Source organism: Diabrotica undecimpunctata, chromosome 3 (genome assembly GCF_040954645.1).
Source record: "Diabrotica undecimpunctata isolate CICGRU chromosome 3, icDiaUnde3, whole genome shotgun sequence".
Lineage (NCBI taxonomy): Eukaryota > Metazoa > Arthropoda > Insecta > Coleoptera > Chrysomelidae > Diabrotica > Diabrotica undecimpunctata.
In genome coordinates this window covers 77,801,858-77,818,033 of record NC_092805.1, presented here as the reverse complement: position 1 = coordinate 77,818,033, position 16,176 = coordinate 77,801,858, and the positions used below count along the sequence as shown (strand labels likewise).

The window sequence follows — 16,176 nt, the reverse complement described above, 5'->3', positions numbered from 1 at the left end:
TGTAACGCAGTTAATTTTTGATTGAATCTCTATGTTCCGAATATCCATGCCATTGTGGGATTTACCAAATTATCATCTTTTGTACTTCTTCAAACAAATACCACCCACATTATAATTGAGCTTGGCTCGAAAGGAAGTGTAGGAGTAAAATTAAATTGTCTATTTTGTTTTACTTGGTATTAATATATTTTTCTATCAATTGGTTGAATACAGGAATGTTTTTAATCTGTTTATAAAACATAGTATCAATCAGCAATATACAAATTTTGATCTTCGAAAAAAAAAGACATATAATAGCAAAAACAGATTCCTTTTACGTTTTAGAAATTTTTAGTTTATTTTTATTTTAAATGAAAGTTGTTGGTGATTTCCTTCATGAAAAATTTCCAAATTTGCTGCCTTCATCCCAAATCAATGATGGCATTAGTATTAAACAAGTAATGAAAATGAAACAACTTGAAATTACACAATCCAGATATGAAGACCTGGACAAAGAAGTGTGAGATCAAGTACAAGAAGCAAATCGACTGACAGGATGCCTAATAACACTATAAATATGGCGAAACAGACACATTTACACCGAAATAAAGTAAAGAATTTATAAAGCCAGTGTAATACCAATAATAATATATGCCTCAGAAACAAGACCTGACACAGCCATAACACAAAGGCTATTCGAAACGGCAGAGATGAGAGTACTAAGAAGAAATACAGGAAATAGGTTAAGAGATCAAAAGAATAGTAAAGACATTAGAAGAAAATGTAACGTACAGTGTGGACGCTAACGAATGGACACAAAATAGAAAATATAATGGAATACCCACATAAGCAGAATAGGGAAGACCCGTATCGCCAAAATATCTAAGAGATACATAGGTCACCAATCGGTAAAAAAAAGTATTGGACGACCGCGCAAAAGATGGAGTGACAATCATTGATATAGGTATTAATCCGCCAATGAACAAGCAGAATTGCTTATAAAGAGAAAAAAAATAAGAAGAAGATTCCAAGAGACAATTAGTAAAGTAGAAAATAGTTTCACAAGCTTTAACATGTAACACAGATAAAAAAAATTAGGTGCCAATGGAATAAATGACTGAACTCAATTGTATATATGATTGGAGTTTGAGAAAAATCCACATACTTCTAATTGAAAAGTCGTCAAATATTCAATGTTAGTAATTTATCAATTATTTAAACAACAAAAAAAATAAATTTGATCCCAATAAATGATACCAACTTAGGAGCTCATGTAAAATGACGATTTTGGTAGGGAAACGTACTTTTGTCGGAAAATGATGGCAATGTTAGCTAACAATAAATTTCAGTTACAAGAGTTACAAGATATTTAGTTAGTTCTTTTATAAGTGCACTTTAATACTTAGCGGTCACGCTAATCGTCAAAAGTGCCAATATTGGCCTAGAGAAAATCTTCACAGGATAGCAGAACATTCTCAATACCCAAAAAAAATAATGTTTCGGTAAGAGTTGGTGGATATAATAACTTTTTTTTCTTAATGGTAATGGGAATGACAATAAATATTTGGCACTGCTTTAAAATATTATCGTGCTATCCTTGATAAACTTTATCCTGATTCATCAAAACACAAAATCCAGCTAATACAATACGGCTTCTGCTAGATAGAGCATCGCTCCATTAGTAAATCAATTTTTGACAGTACCTCAACCCAACGGCTAACCCAAATATTGTAATCCTAGATTCCATTCATTCTTTAAGTCCAAACTGTCCGTTATCTCCATTTCACATTTTCCATATATTCTTTTGATAATTAATTATTTTGAAAAGGATTTTTAAAACATTGCTAATTAAGTTTGTTCCGTGGTTGATGTGGACACGTGTGATAAACTTATTTACCACGGAAACAAAAATAAAAAATAATAATATTGGATAAAACGTAGGAAAAAGTATTAATAATATTTTTATTATCGTAAGTCCTAATTAATTCTCGAAGGGATTGTATGTATCGCGGACCGATCCAAATTGTGTCTCAATGATTACTGAAAACTAAAACTCAACACAGAACACGCGTTCTTTGTTTTTAAAAGCCAGGCCATAAAATTTTATTAACGGACTGGTCGATATATTAATTTCGTTTCCCATAAATGCAACGCACTCAAAATGTATTACAGTGTCCAGCATATCTAATATGTGTAATAAATAAACATATTGAAAAAACACATGTCTATTTCTTATGTATATAAACCATTTGCGAAAATGTAAATTTTAATATGAGATTGTTTTATTTAATTTTTGAATACAAAAATTTAATTCGTAGTTAGCTTGTCGCTATATCACCCCCCTTGTGTCCTAGCTCTTAACGAACTTTCTCCATTCCTTCCTATTGGATGCCATCTGTGTTGCTTCCTGCCAAGTCTTACCCTTACTCTGCAGTATCTGCGAGATGTCATTGTTCCATTCTTTAATGGGTCTTCCTCTTCTGTTCTTCCCTATTGGTTTGGCGTCCCACACTCTTTTTACTTGTCTATTATTGTCCATCCGGGTTAGATGTCCGAACCATGCCAATTTTTTCTCTTTGATTGACTCGAATATCGGTTTGATTTTGAGTCTTTCTCTTATTTCTTCATTTCTGATTCTATCAGTTCTTTTAACTCCTATCGTTCTTCTGAGGTATTTCATCTCTGCTGCCTGAATTCTGCTCTGATGTCTTTTGTTTAATATCCAATTTTCTGCTCCATATGTCACTGTAGGTCTATATATTGTTTTGTATATTGTCATCTTGGTCTTTGTTGATATTTCTTTGTTATTAAGGAATCCTCTATTTAGTGCTTGGAATAGTTTTCCTGTGTTTTCCATTCTGTTGTTAAGATCATCCTCGATGTCTCCTTTGTTGTTGATTACTGTTCTTAAGTATTTGTATGAATTTGTCTGTATTATTTTTTGTTGGTCTATCATTACTTCTATTTGATCTTCCGCCCCTTGTTTCCTTGATATTTTCATTATTTGAGTCTTCTCTTTGTTTACGTTTAAGTTTTATTTGCTTGCTTCTAGGTTCCATTTCTCTAAGTTGTATTTCAGTTTTTCTGCAATTTCCGCAATTAATACTATGTCGTCTGCAAATATACACATCTCAGCATTTATCATTTGCATTCTGTTCCAACCGATGCAGTATTTCTTGAATGTTTTCTTACATTCTTTCACTATCTCATCTATTACATTTATGAATAGTACTGGGCTGAGACTTCTCCCTTGTCTAACTCCTTGGGTTGTTTCAAATGGTTCTGACTGTATATTTAACATTCTTACTGTATTTGTTGTTTTCATGTATATACTCTTTGTTGCTTCTATCAGTTCTTCACTTACTTGTTTCTTCTTTGGACTTTCCCATATATCTTTTCTTTTGACTGAGTCGAATGCTTTTTCCATGTCGATAAAGCTCAGATGTATTTCTTTATTTTTCTTTAAGGCTTTGAATATAGGGTCTTGTGTGTTGTGTCCTTTCCTGAATCCACTTTGTACATCCTCTAATTTATGTTCTATTTCTTATCTAATTTTCCTTTCTATTATGGTTTCGTATACTTTTGCTGCTACACATAGTAGTGATATACCTCTATAGTTCCTACAGTCTCTTGTGTTTCCTTTCTTGTATATAGGTATAATTACTGCATTTATCCATTCTCTGGGTATTACTTTTCTCTTCCATATTAGGTTATATATGTATAAGAATTTTTCTTTTGCTTTTACTCCTATATATTTCATCATTTCTGGTGCTACTTCATCGCTTCCTGGTGCTTTTCCAATCTTTATCTTTCTTATTGCTTCTTCCAGTTCTTCTTTTTCTATAGTTTCTGGATTTTCCGTGTTTCTCATGGATACTCTCCTGTTGTGGCTTTCCTTCTCCATTGTAATCGCTTGATTTCCATTCAGTATCAGCTGAAAATGTTCCCTCCATCTTTCCATTATTGTCTTATCGTCGTTTATTATTGTTCCTTCCTTGTTCATTATTTGTTTCAGTTTCGTTTCTTTGTTGCTTCTTAGGTTTTTCAGTGTTCTGTAAAATAATTTTACGTTTTCTGTGCTGTTTTCGTCCATTTTTTTCCCGAATTTTTCCCAACTTTTCTTTTTCTCTTTCTTAACTATCTCTTTAACTTTTGTTCTTTGTCTCTTATAATTTTCATATTTTTGTTGTGTTATGTCTTGGATGTATTCTTTCCATAATTTCTTCTTTTCTTTTATTTCTCTTTTCACTTCATCGTTCTACCAAGATGTTCGTTTCCCTTTGTTGTTATTTCTTGTGGTTCCACATATTGATTTAGCTGTTTTTATCATCGCATTTTTAAATTTTTTACATTCTTCTTCTATTGTTTCTGTTATTTCATGTTCATTGTCCATCTCTTTCTCTAGTCCTTCTGAGTATCTTATTCTCGTTGTTTCTTCCCTCAGTTTATAAATTTTTATTATTTCTTTGTGTTTTCTGTTATGTTCTCATTTCTTTTTATTTCTTTTCTTTTGCTTTTGAATGTGGTTTCTAGTAGATAGTGGTCACTACCAATTTCATAACTCCTTTTTACCCTTACGTCTCTTATGCAGTTCTTCTCTGTTTTTTGCACTATGGTATAGTCTATAATTTATTGTTCGTCTCTTGATTAGACTTATCTTGTGATCTTGTGTATCCTTTTATGTTGGAAGTGTGTGTTCATAATCACCAGGTTATTGTCTAGACAGAATTCGAGTAGTAATTTTCCATTTTTGTTTAGTTTGTCCTCCCCATAAGGTCCGATGACACTGTTACATTTTTCTGTTTCTTTCCCCACTCTGCTGTTCATGTCTCCTGTGATCACAATTTTCTCTGTACAATCATTTATCACTTCTTGTAATTTGTCCCAGAATTCATTCTTTTCGTTTTTTGTTGCGTCTTCATCTTGTCCTTAACATATGATTAGGTTTGTATTGGTTTCCTCTGTATCCATATCTATGTCTACTCTTAGTATACGTTCGTTGTAATATATGCAATTTTTTATTTTGTTGATACTCTCCTTCTTTATCATGCACGCTACTTCTGCCTGAGCTCTCTTCGTTTCTTCCACTCCACTGTATATTAGTAACATTCCGTTTTCTAATATTATTGATCCTTTTCCTTTTTTGTTTGTCTCTGTTATAGCTACTATTTCAATGTTCTTATCTCTAATTTCTTCCCCCAGTTCTATTTCCTTCCCATTTATACCTCTCACATTCCATGATGCCATTTTCCAAATTGTTTTGTTCTTTTCTGCGTTTAAGTTGTACTTCAATTTGTTTTTACTTCTGTTTGTGTTATTATGAGTTCATTGTGTTCCGTCATTGTGTTTTCTTCAGCTAGTTTTTTGAACCAGTTGGTTCTGTATTGTATATTATTTTTTCTATCCGGCTTGTTTTTTGATTCCATTTCCACTTAATGCCTTCTATAATTATGAAACCATATCCAATTTTTGTCCTTTTCCCATTAGTCTTTTCATCCGCTGCTATATTCCTAAGATTTCTTTGTATCTCTATCTCTTTTAATGTTAGGTCACATTCTATATATACTCTATGTTGCTTATAGTTTATTAGTTTACCCTTGGCTTTCAGTATTTTCATTTTATCTTCGAATTTTTTACATTCCCCATTTCTGATTTTACTCCCATTTTTGTTTCTATGAAATTCTCCAGTTGCTATACTTCTATTGTGTCTATTGGTAAGCCTCTCATTATTAGGTTATTTTTCTTCTTTTCTTTCTGACATGCTTCCGCGGCTATTTCTATTATATCTATTTTTTGTTTCATCGTTGTCATTTCTTTCTTTAGATTTTCATTTTCTCTTATTATTTCTTCCATTTGCAATTTGTATTCACTATTTTCCTTCCTAATTTCTTTTAGTTCCTCAATCATATTACCCATTGTATTTTTTATCTCTTCCAGATCCCTGTTTTTCTTTTTATTATCGCTTGCTCTTTCTCTCATTAGTTCCATCATTTCGTTTTGGCTGCTGGTTTCATTCGTTGTTGGTTTCGACCTGTCTGGCGTTCGGCTCACTTTTCTGCTCCTGCTAAATATGTCTATCTCCTCTTTACTTTTTCTTTTACCATCTTCATCAACCTTACCATCCGCCATCTTTCTTCTTATTCAAATAATTAAAGTATTTATAAATATAAATATTCGATCCTAACCAGTTTCGACTTCTACCACTTGTAAATACAAAAATACAATCAATATCAAAACAGCAAATAAATTCAGTCTTTATAATTCTGTATAGTTTTATCGAAACCTGAATAACAGACCTATTGTTTTTGTTGATAATTATTATTGTTTATCGTTCTTAATCACCCGTCCAGCGCAAAAAGCTCTACTCGTTTCGACCACTCAGAAGTTTCACTTTTATCCGTAGGGCAATTAAAACTAACTATTAATTTAATACCGTTCAAAATCAGATAACTGATTATTTTTACTTACATAAAGGTCCTTTTTAAATACACTTTACACTAATTTGCATGCAGATTACACTCGAAACCACCCAAAATTGGAATTTAATTTCGGAGCGACACTACACACGTCCAACTAGTCTGACCGCCAAAACCTCCATTCATGAAATTAAAAATTTTTTATTCGCGCTTGAAAAAAGCATGATAGATTATACAAAAAATTAAAAAAAAAAAAATGAAATTAAAATTTTTGTATAATCTATCATGCTTTTTTCAAGGGCGAACGGATGATGACCTGATAGGAACAATATCTCGAACCTTAGTGAATCCTACTTTTACTAGAATTAATAATACTGATGAACATCCTACAGAACTTCTTGACTGCTATGCAGAAACAAATAATGAAAACGTAGATATAAAATGACCAGAATGAAAGTTTTCATGTCAACAGTGCAGAAATACAAAACGAAAATATGGAAAGAATTGAAGATACTTTAAAAATTTACTGGTTGGTAGCCCTGCAGAAAATATGGAAGTTGGCGATGTGAACAACAACCCTGATTTTGTAACGAATTCAGAAGAGTCTAAAAGTTCTGAATTGTCCGAAAGTATTTCAGATTTGTAGCGTGGTGAAATAAATGAAGATGATACTCGAGACGAAAGCCCGAGAAGAAAACGGTCTACAAAGTATGAAATAAACAAAAATAGATAAAAAAGGAACCAAAATAGTTTAAATAGAGAAAAAGGAAAATCTTACCAAGGAAAGAAAAAAGAAAATGGAAAATAGAGGTATGACTTATTAAAAGATCCAAAATCCATAAAAGAAAGTTGCAATTGTAAGTTAAGTCAAAATAAAAAATCCGTCCTAATGTGCACTAAAATAAGTGAACCTGAGAGAAGAAGAATTGTTCGTAAGAAACATATTCAAACGAATTCTTCTAGGTTCCTCTAGGTTAAGAATTTGTAAAACAATGTTTTTAAACACCCTTGGTGTGAAGGATTGGGTCATTAAGAAATGGGTCAAGATCGAACTAGAGGCAAATGTGACTGTGCAAACTCATCAAAATTCTGGTAATAATAATAATGGTGTGAAACAGCTTCAAATATTCTTTGATTCTCTACCAAAACTTGAATCGCACTATTGTAGAACTACTTCGTCAAAACTTTACCTGGAACCTATGTGGACTGGTAAAAGCTAACTGTACAAGTTTTACAAATCCGATTTTTGCATAAATCAAAATGAGAAAGTGGTATCAATAGCTACTTTTCACAAAGTATTTGAAAAAAATACACTTTCTTTGTATAGAACAAAAAAAAGATCTGTGCGATACATGTGTGTCCATTTAAACAGGGAATATTTCAGAAGATCTCTACAATGAGCATGAAAAAAAATATAAACAAGAAGTAAGAGTTGAAAAAGATAATGATAAAGAGTCCCATAATAGAATGTTTACTATGGATCCTCAATCAGTTTTGCTTTGTCCTAAATCAAATGTATCCAGCCTTTATTACAAAACCAAACTAATTATGCATAACTTCACAATTTATGATAATAAACGCCAAAAAGGCTTCTGCTACCTGTGGAACGAATCGGAAGGAGGGCTCACAAGTAATGAGTTTACGAGTATTATTGTTCATCTCCTAAACCAGTAGGTACAGTTGTCTAACTTGGAAGAAAAAAGCACCGAGGACACTGAAATCATATTATGGTGTGATGGTTGCGGGTACCAAAACCGTAACTTAACGTTATCAAATGGTTTATTAAACTTTGCCTTAGATACTGGGTTAACGGTGAGTAAGTAAGTATTTACAAAAAGGTCACACCTAGATGGAGGTAGTCAGTGTCCACTCCATCATTGAGAGGCAAATTCGAAATTAAAAAAATAACATTTTAAGCAGATTATGTATCCATCTGTAAAACTATAAAAGTCCATATAATGTCGAATATCTAACGCACGATTTCTTCTAAAAGTATGATCACCTCCAGTTCGTTAAATCAATAATACCAGGCAAAGCTGTTGTCGGTGAACCCACTGTAAAAGATATTAAAGCTTTAAAATACTCCAATGATGGTATTTTTTTAAGCTTCGTCACACCGAAGATTGGCAAACCTTACCGGTTCTGCAAACAAATAGACTTAAAATTAAAAACGAAAAGTTTCAGCATCTCCAGCAATTAAAATTATCCATGGAACGTGATTATCACGATTTTTATGACAAGCTACACCACGAAACTTACAAAAAAAATGTTAATTTAGTACTTTTACTTAATTTTCTATTCACTTTTGTATTAAAACAAACCTGTTTCTGTAAGAGTTATTATTAGTTTTATTGCTTTAAAAAAAGACGTATCTCTAAATTATAGACAAATTTTATTAAGAAAAATACCTAACTCCTTTATTTTGTTTTTAACGACTTAATATAATTAAAATTCAAAGTGCATTCTCCCGCTCTAAATTATTTTTGGTAAAAACTTTATACTAGATTCATTTATTCTTTAATAATTATATTGTAATTAAAAGAAAACGGTTTTTAGTGATTCCTGAAAAGTTTTACCGACTGGAGTTACGCAGTTTCCGAATTAAGCCGACGATACAGTGATATTATTGTTAAATGTCAGGGGTAAACAGGAAAAATTTTATTGTCGTAGTTAGTGACCTTTGACAATGACATTCGCCTTATAGTGAAACCATAATTGATAACATTGCTAACCTTCCATTATTACAAGATAAATATTATAAAATTTATATTTCTGTAACTATATATACATATTTCGTAACAAGTGTCAATAAACTGTTATATGGGGGTCTTAAATAATATTTAAGGGTAATCATTGATTCCTTGCTTTAAGAAATCGTTTTTGTTTTGTTTTGTTAATTTTAGATAAACAAAATATAATTATTTATTTTTATATAAAAGCAGTGAAAATGTAAAGTGTATACAAAGTCGTAACAAACTTTCGCAAAATTTAGTTTACATAAAGCTGATGCTTTATGTAGATTAGTAAAATGTATCTAAACCAAATTTTAAGACAATCAGAATGGAAATGTTAGAGAATAGTTGTAGAAATAAAAATAAGAAATTATTTTTAGTAAAACTTGCTGACGATAATGTTATCTGAACACCTCAAACATTTTCTTCAAAACTAAATTTTGAATATTAAAATGGACATCTGCAAATTTAATTAAATAAATAAAAGATAATACATGGTAGTCAGAGAAGAGGGTAGTAATATAGTTATAGGAAACAGCAGTGAAAAACTAGTTAAAACAACAATAATATAAATATCCTATAGCTGTCAGACAAACAATGATGAATTTACCCAATACCAAATGGGTCGCTATGTTAGTAGTAATGAAGCAGTTTGGCGAATATTTTCTTTTCCTGTTCATGAGAGACACCCTACTGTTGTTCATTTAGCTGTGCATTTAGAAAATGAACAAAGAGTATATTTTACAGCACAGAACGCAGTACAAAGAGCTGCTCAGCCACCATCTACTACATTAACTAGTTTTTTTGAGATATGACAAAACGATGCTTTTGCTCAAACATTGTTTAATTTTGAAATGCCAAAATATTATACTTGGAATCAATCCTCAATGAGATTTATACGACGGAAACAAGGAAAACAGTTCCAGGATACTCAGGTGTATATTCTACCGATGCCATTGGTCGAATTTATTCAGTACATCCAAGCAATGATGAATGTTTTTATTTACGACTGCTATTAGTCAATGAACGTGGCCCAACATCATTCCAACATTTACAAACTGTTGATGGTGATTTGTGTGGATCATACAGAGAAGCCTGCCAACGTTTGCAAATGCTAGAAAATGACGCTCATTGGGATTAAACTCTCAATGTTGCTGTAATATCATCACAAGCTCATCAAATACGAACATTGTTTTCTATAATCATATCTACATGCTTCCCATCAAACCCAAATGATTTGTAGATCAAGTACAACGATAATATGTTTGATCATATTTTGTATCAAATACGGATTGGAAGGGGAAATCCAAATATACAAATAAGCGAAGAAATTTACAATGAAGCATTGATTTCAATTGAGAACATGTACTTGATGATGTCAAACAATCTGTTATTTCAATTAGGCCTTGCCGCTCCCAATCGTCCAATGCATAATGCTTTTAACCAAGAGTTGCACCGAGAAAAATTGTATGATCTCAACACTTTGAAAGAATTAATTCAAACAAATCTTCCACTATTGAATGAACAACAGAAGTATGTTTATCAAATTTTGATACACTTATAAAAGTAACAAATGATAAAACATGAGGGATTTACTTCTTAGATGCACCTGGTGGTACAGGAAAAACTTTTTAATTTCATTCATATTAGGAACAATTCGCTCACAAAACAAAATTGCACTTGCACTCGCTTTGTCGGGAATAACAGCAACTTTGTTTAAAGGTGGTCGAACAGCCCATTCATTTACTAAAATTGCCATTAAACTGCCCGGCCGTCTAAATTCAAAACCGAGTAGGGGACATCTTTTCATAATCACTTTTTTTAGCTGTGTCCTATACTTGGAAAATTCTCTATCGAATGCGCTTATTCGAGTAGTCGTAGGAATCGTATTTTTAAAGATATACAATATCAAAACCTAGTAAGTACTCGACTGAAATGCATTTATAAAATATAAAACACCGTACAGCTCCATTGCAATTTAATAACCCAGTAAATACAAGGAGGTGCTAGGTTTTAAAGTAGCAAAATTCCCATACTTGGTTTTTCATTTTGTTATCGGATCTTACTAAGTATTTAAATTTGTAACTGCAAACGCATCCCACCCTAAATTTATTTTTCAACACACGTCTCGCCAAGTTAGACTACAAGACAAAAACTGTTTTGCTTTCTGCTTTGGTCAGTGTAATTTAGATAACGCGTGTGAGAAGTAGTATTACTCAGAGAAATTTAATACATCGTAAGTATATTTTTGTTTACCTATGTCTTTCAGGCTAAATTGTTATTTTAATTTTATTAAAATATACCAACTATTTTTAAGTTAAGTTTGTCGCAGGTTGGTTGAAATCGATTAGTAACATGTAATAAACAATTGATTTTCATTATTGTCACGGTGTTTGATTTGGCAAATAGGTAACTAGGGGAGATGGGGGTAATGAGAGCCAGTACCCAATGGGAGCCACCTTATTATTACGGATTGGAATGCCTTAATATAATTGCTGAACGCACTCTACGGTTGATCTTGAGCTGTGATGGCTCATAGGTACTGCGATTATTTAAATCAGTTCGTATTAAACTGTTCACCGGAGTTAAGTGAAATTACGCAATGTTGTTCTAGTGATACGTGGTAACTATTGTCGCTGCTAGTACTGCTGGTTTTTCTCAGATCCAAATTATTTTATCACCGTAGATTCTTAAGAGTATTTGTTCCATTGCATCAGATCTGATTTTCTGTTAAATTATGCTGTTTTTTATTTTATACATTTTAAATAAAAAATGCACCTTGGAAAAATGAGAGCCACTGTGACCTCCATTACCCCAATGTGGTAAATACTATTGCTGTTAATGAATATTTCTTTCAGAAAGTCACTTATAAAAGCATAGATACAAACAACGTGTTCGAATCTATTCAGTATAACAATGTCCCAATACCACCGTCGGACCCAATTAATGTTGGATGCTGTCAGGAGGTGCAAGAGTGGTTTAGATAAAGACGAAGAACTTGAGATATCTCCCCATATATCGTAAGTAATAATTATGTCTCGCTGATGATTTTATATGTTTTTATGAATATACAGAGTGAGTTTTATGTTTGGAGACACTCAATTATCTCAGAAAGGGCTTGCACGATTTTTATAAATTTTGGTGGGAAAAGCTTTTCTAATGAGGCCGATATTATAGTGCTAATTACATTGTCAGATTTTTCGTTTTTAGGAAGATCTAATGAACTTTCTTATTTCAAATGGAACACCCTGTATATTTTTTACGTTTTGTCCTTAAGTCCTTAAAAAATACTGATTATTTTTCTTGTTATATTACCTATACCTAAATGCCATAATTTTGGAGATATTGCTACATTTATTTTACAAAAAAACTTTAAATAAATTATAAAAATCAATTCTTTGGGCCCGGGTAAATATTATTTTAGGTTGTTTGGATCATGGGGAACAAAAAACATTGTTTTTTAGTTGTTAATGCCGCCCGATGGCACGTCTCTTCATATGCACTTTATTAATAATTTAAAAAAGCAATGTTTTAGAATAAGACGAACAACAAAATCTTATGACAAGCTTTTAGAAGAAGAGATAAGCTTGAATTTATATACTTAGTAATTTCAAAAGTTATACTTTTTACTTGTGTTTTTGAACCGTGAGAATCGTCATTATTCGATTTTTTTTCAGTTTTAAATTGTTTATTACTCGAAAACGATTAACTTTAGAGAAAAATTACAAATCATTGTTCCCAATGATCCAAAGAACGTAAAATATTGTCCACCCAGGATGAAAAAATTGATTGTGTGGATAGTTTGGCCTTATTATTATAGACTGTTTTGTTTATTTCAGAACATTGCCTACTAATGTTAATATATGCAGCACAAGCGCTGATATACCAGCTGACCGTCCTGATATAAACAAAGTTGAAATTCCAAGTTGCAGCCGCATCTTACATGAAGTGGTGGAAAATTTCCAATTTACTACTGGCGAGAGGTGTGATGGTTTACAAGATATTCAAGAAGACGAGACAGACGTTTCTGATATATTTTCTGATGACGGCTCAATCGCAGATCCCGATTTTATTCCACCATTAGATCTTCCATCAAATGAGTTTGTAGATTATTTTGACGACAACGCCCATCCTTCAAGTCCGGAAAATACAGTGAAAGTTATTGATCAGCTTCAGCCTAAACCAACAAAAAATGATACTTCCGATTTTATTGCTGCATATCCAGGCCCAATTTATGTAAATAATCCTAACTTTCGAAGCACTTCTACTAGCAAACAAAATAAAGAAAACAAGATCGTCAAACAAAAGTTAAAGCATCCCTTAATAGTTGATAGTTGCAAAGGAAGTTGCAAACAAAAATGTAGTTTATTTTCAATAGAAGAACGGCTTGCTCTATGGGAAAATTATTGGAGTATGGGGTATACTAGTAGACATGTTTTTCTAAATAAATGTGTTCGTTTTACAAATGTTCAGCGGCGAAAAGTTAAAAATTATGGAAATTGGTATGCCAAAAATGAATCGCGAGCATAGTTTCTTCCCAAAAATCAATCTGAAAATATTCAGGTTTGCCGTAAAATTTTCTTGGACACTTTAGAGTTTCGTAGTGATGGAGTAATTACAGAATTAAGTAAAGCTGTAAAGCGAAGCGCGATGTATGCATCGGTAAAAGAGAACAGAGGTGGTAAGAAACCAAAATTAGATAGATGTTCTATTGAGCAACATATTCTTAGTTTTAATCCCAATGTCAGCCACTACAGAAGGAAGCATGCTCCGCTTGCGCGATATTTACCAAGGACTTTGACATTTACTGCCATGTACAAGGATTTCAAAAGTTAACATGCCACAACTAAATGCTCATCTGAAACATATAGAAAGACTATAAAAGAAATGAAAATTTCATTTTTCGCTCCAAAGGGGGATAAATGCGTCAACTGCTTGTCATACGAAAATAAAGCAAAAAAATTCAACCGCCACAAGTCTTAACAGAAGAGCTTATACATAAGCACGACGCACATAGATTGAAAGCAGACACTGCAATAGAAAAGTACCGCATGGACTCTGTGATCGCGAATTCGGAACAAATTAAGTATTTCTCGATGGATTTACAAAAAGTATTTTTATTGCCTGATATGCCAAACATCAAAGATTCTTTTTTTATTAGCAGGTTAGTAACTTTTAATTTAACTTTTGCACCTTTAGGAAAAAACAGCAAAGAAAATCCAATTTGCGTTTTGTGGCACGAGGCACAAGCAGGCCGAACTGCCAGTGACATAGTTAATGCCATATGTGCAGTATTAAATCATGAAAGAGATTTACAACACCTCTACTTGTGGGCCGACAACTGTACGGCACAAAATAAAAATTGGACGCTGTACACTGCATTTACAACAATTGTGAATTGACCTTTATTCTCCACAAAGAGCATTACTATTAAATATCTTACAAAAGGACATACACATATGTCAGCAGGTGGTGTACATGCACATATTGAAAAAAAAAATAAATAAACAAAATGGTTTATATGATTTTACTGATTTTAAAGACATCGTTCATAAATCACGACCTAACGTAACAGTTTTAGAAATGAATAACTTTTATAAATGGGAGAAAAAAAGGAGACAGTCACGAAAAGATGATAATCTGCTAAAAAATTTTACATTAAATTCGGTGGTAGAGGTACACTTCGTCGAAGGAAGTAGAAATCTATTCTTTAAAAATTCTTTACTTGAGGACGAATATAAAGAATTAGATTTTCTACCAAAAAAGTTTAATATCAACGCTGAGCCAACGAGCACCGACCATCCACGGGGTATCAAGGACTCAAAAAAACAAACAATTATGACAAAACTTGTGCCCCTAATGCCAGAATCCAGAAAGCAGTTCTGGATCACTTTACGCATAAATAATAATTCAATTGATTTAGTCAATACTGGTGAATTGGTCGAAGATTACTAACTTTATTTACGACGTTTTAGTTGTTACGGTTTATTTTGTTAGCCATAAGTAGCAGCAGCTGTTATTTAAAAAGAAGTTCATATTTTATTTGTTTTATATATTTTTTTATGTTGTAGAATCTAGATTTACGTTGTAACTCAAAATGAAAGAATAAAGATTTTAATGTAATGTATGGAATTATGATTTTTCACACTTCGCCTTACTACCTTACGAGTAACCAAATAATATTACTGATTTACAAATGCATCACAATACAAAATCATAACCTAGTACGTGAACATACTAGGTTACCAATTTGTAAATAACTCCGAGTTATCATCATGTTTCAATTTTCCAATAAAGTATTGCTTGTAGAACTTGCTCCAAGCGAATATTTAGAGAAATTTATTCCTCAAGACAAAGAATACTTAATTGTTAACGAAATGTAACAGTCATATTCTAGAATATACTTCACCATCTTCTACGGCTAAGTAAAAAGTGTTTTTTCGCTTTCCTCTAAACTTTTTTATCAAAAGCACATACTAGGTTTTGAATTTGGACGGCCACGGCCGTAACGTCCTAGTTACTATTTGCATAAGGTTTCTAGCTACAAAGCGCTATCGCAGCTCGACCCTGATCGGAAAAGCAATTACAAGTCCCCGTCGGGACTTTTATTTGCTCTTTACCGTGACAGGTCCCAAAGAACGCTGTGGTCAGTTCAACACAATTTAAAATAGTTCTAAGACCAATGTCTTTTCTATTTCAAAAGTCGTGTTCTACTGCCAGGGAGTTTTCGTAGTGGATACACCGGTTCTAGTGCTCTTGTTGATTTTTAACTTCTAAAGTGGATGAAGTCTTCTTGGATTCGACGTCTTCGACGGTAACAGGATATTGGTTGAATAATTAAACTTGAAGTAGCGTGGTAGGACACCAGGCCAACAAGGTCTAGCGGGGCTAGTAGTATATGACGACTGGATCTCGATCAAGCAAGCAAGCAAGCAATTTGATTGAACCAGCCTGTGAGAAATGTTCACCCCTAGGAATTACGTTCGGGTATAACAATTCATTGGAGCGAGGTGTGTTAACTCGAGTAAAACAGGAGTCACCCCACCGCG

The 16,176-nt window shown here is 32.6% G+C and overlaps 1 long non-coding RNA gene across 1 annotated transcript; it reads left to right on the top strand.

The window, feature by feature from the left end:
- The first annotated feature begins 11,321 nt into the window (after positions 1-11,321).
- LOC140435659 (uncharacterized) lies at positions 11,322-13,094 on the top strand. Its single transcript, XR_011950220.1, has 3 exons — positions 11,322-11,363; positions 11,986-12,147; positions 12,967-13,094. It is a non-coding gene; the product is annotated as an uncharacterized lncRNA (long non-coding RNA).
- Positions 13,095-16,176: the final 3,082 nt, after the last annotated feature.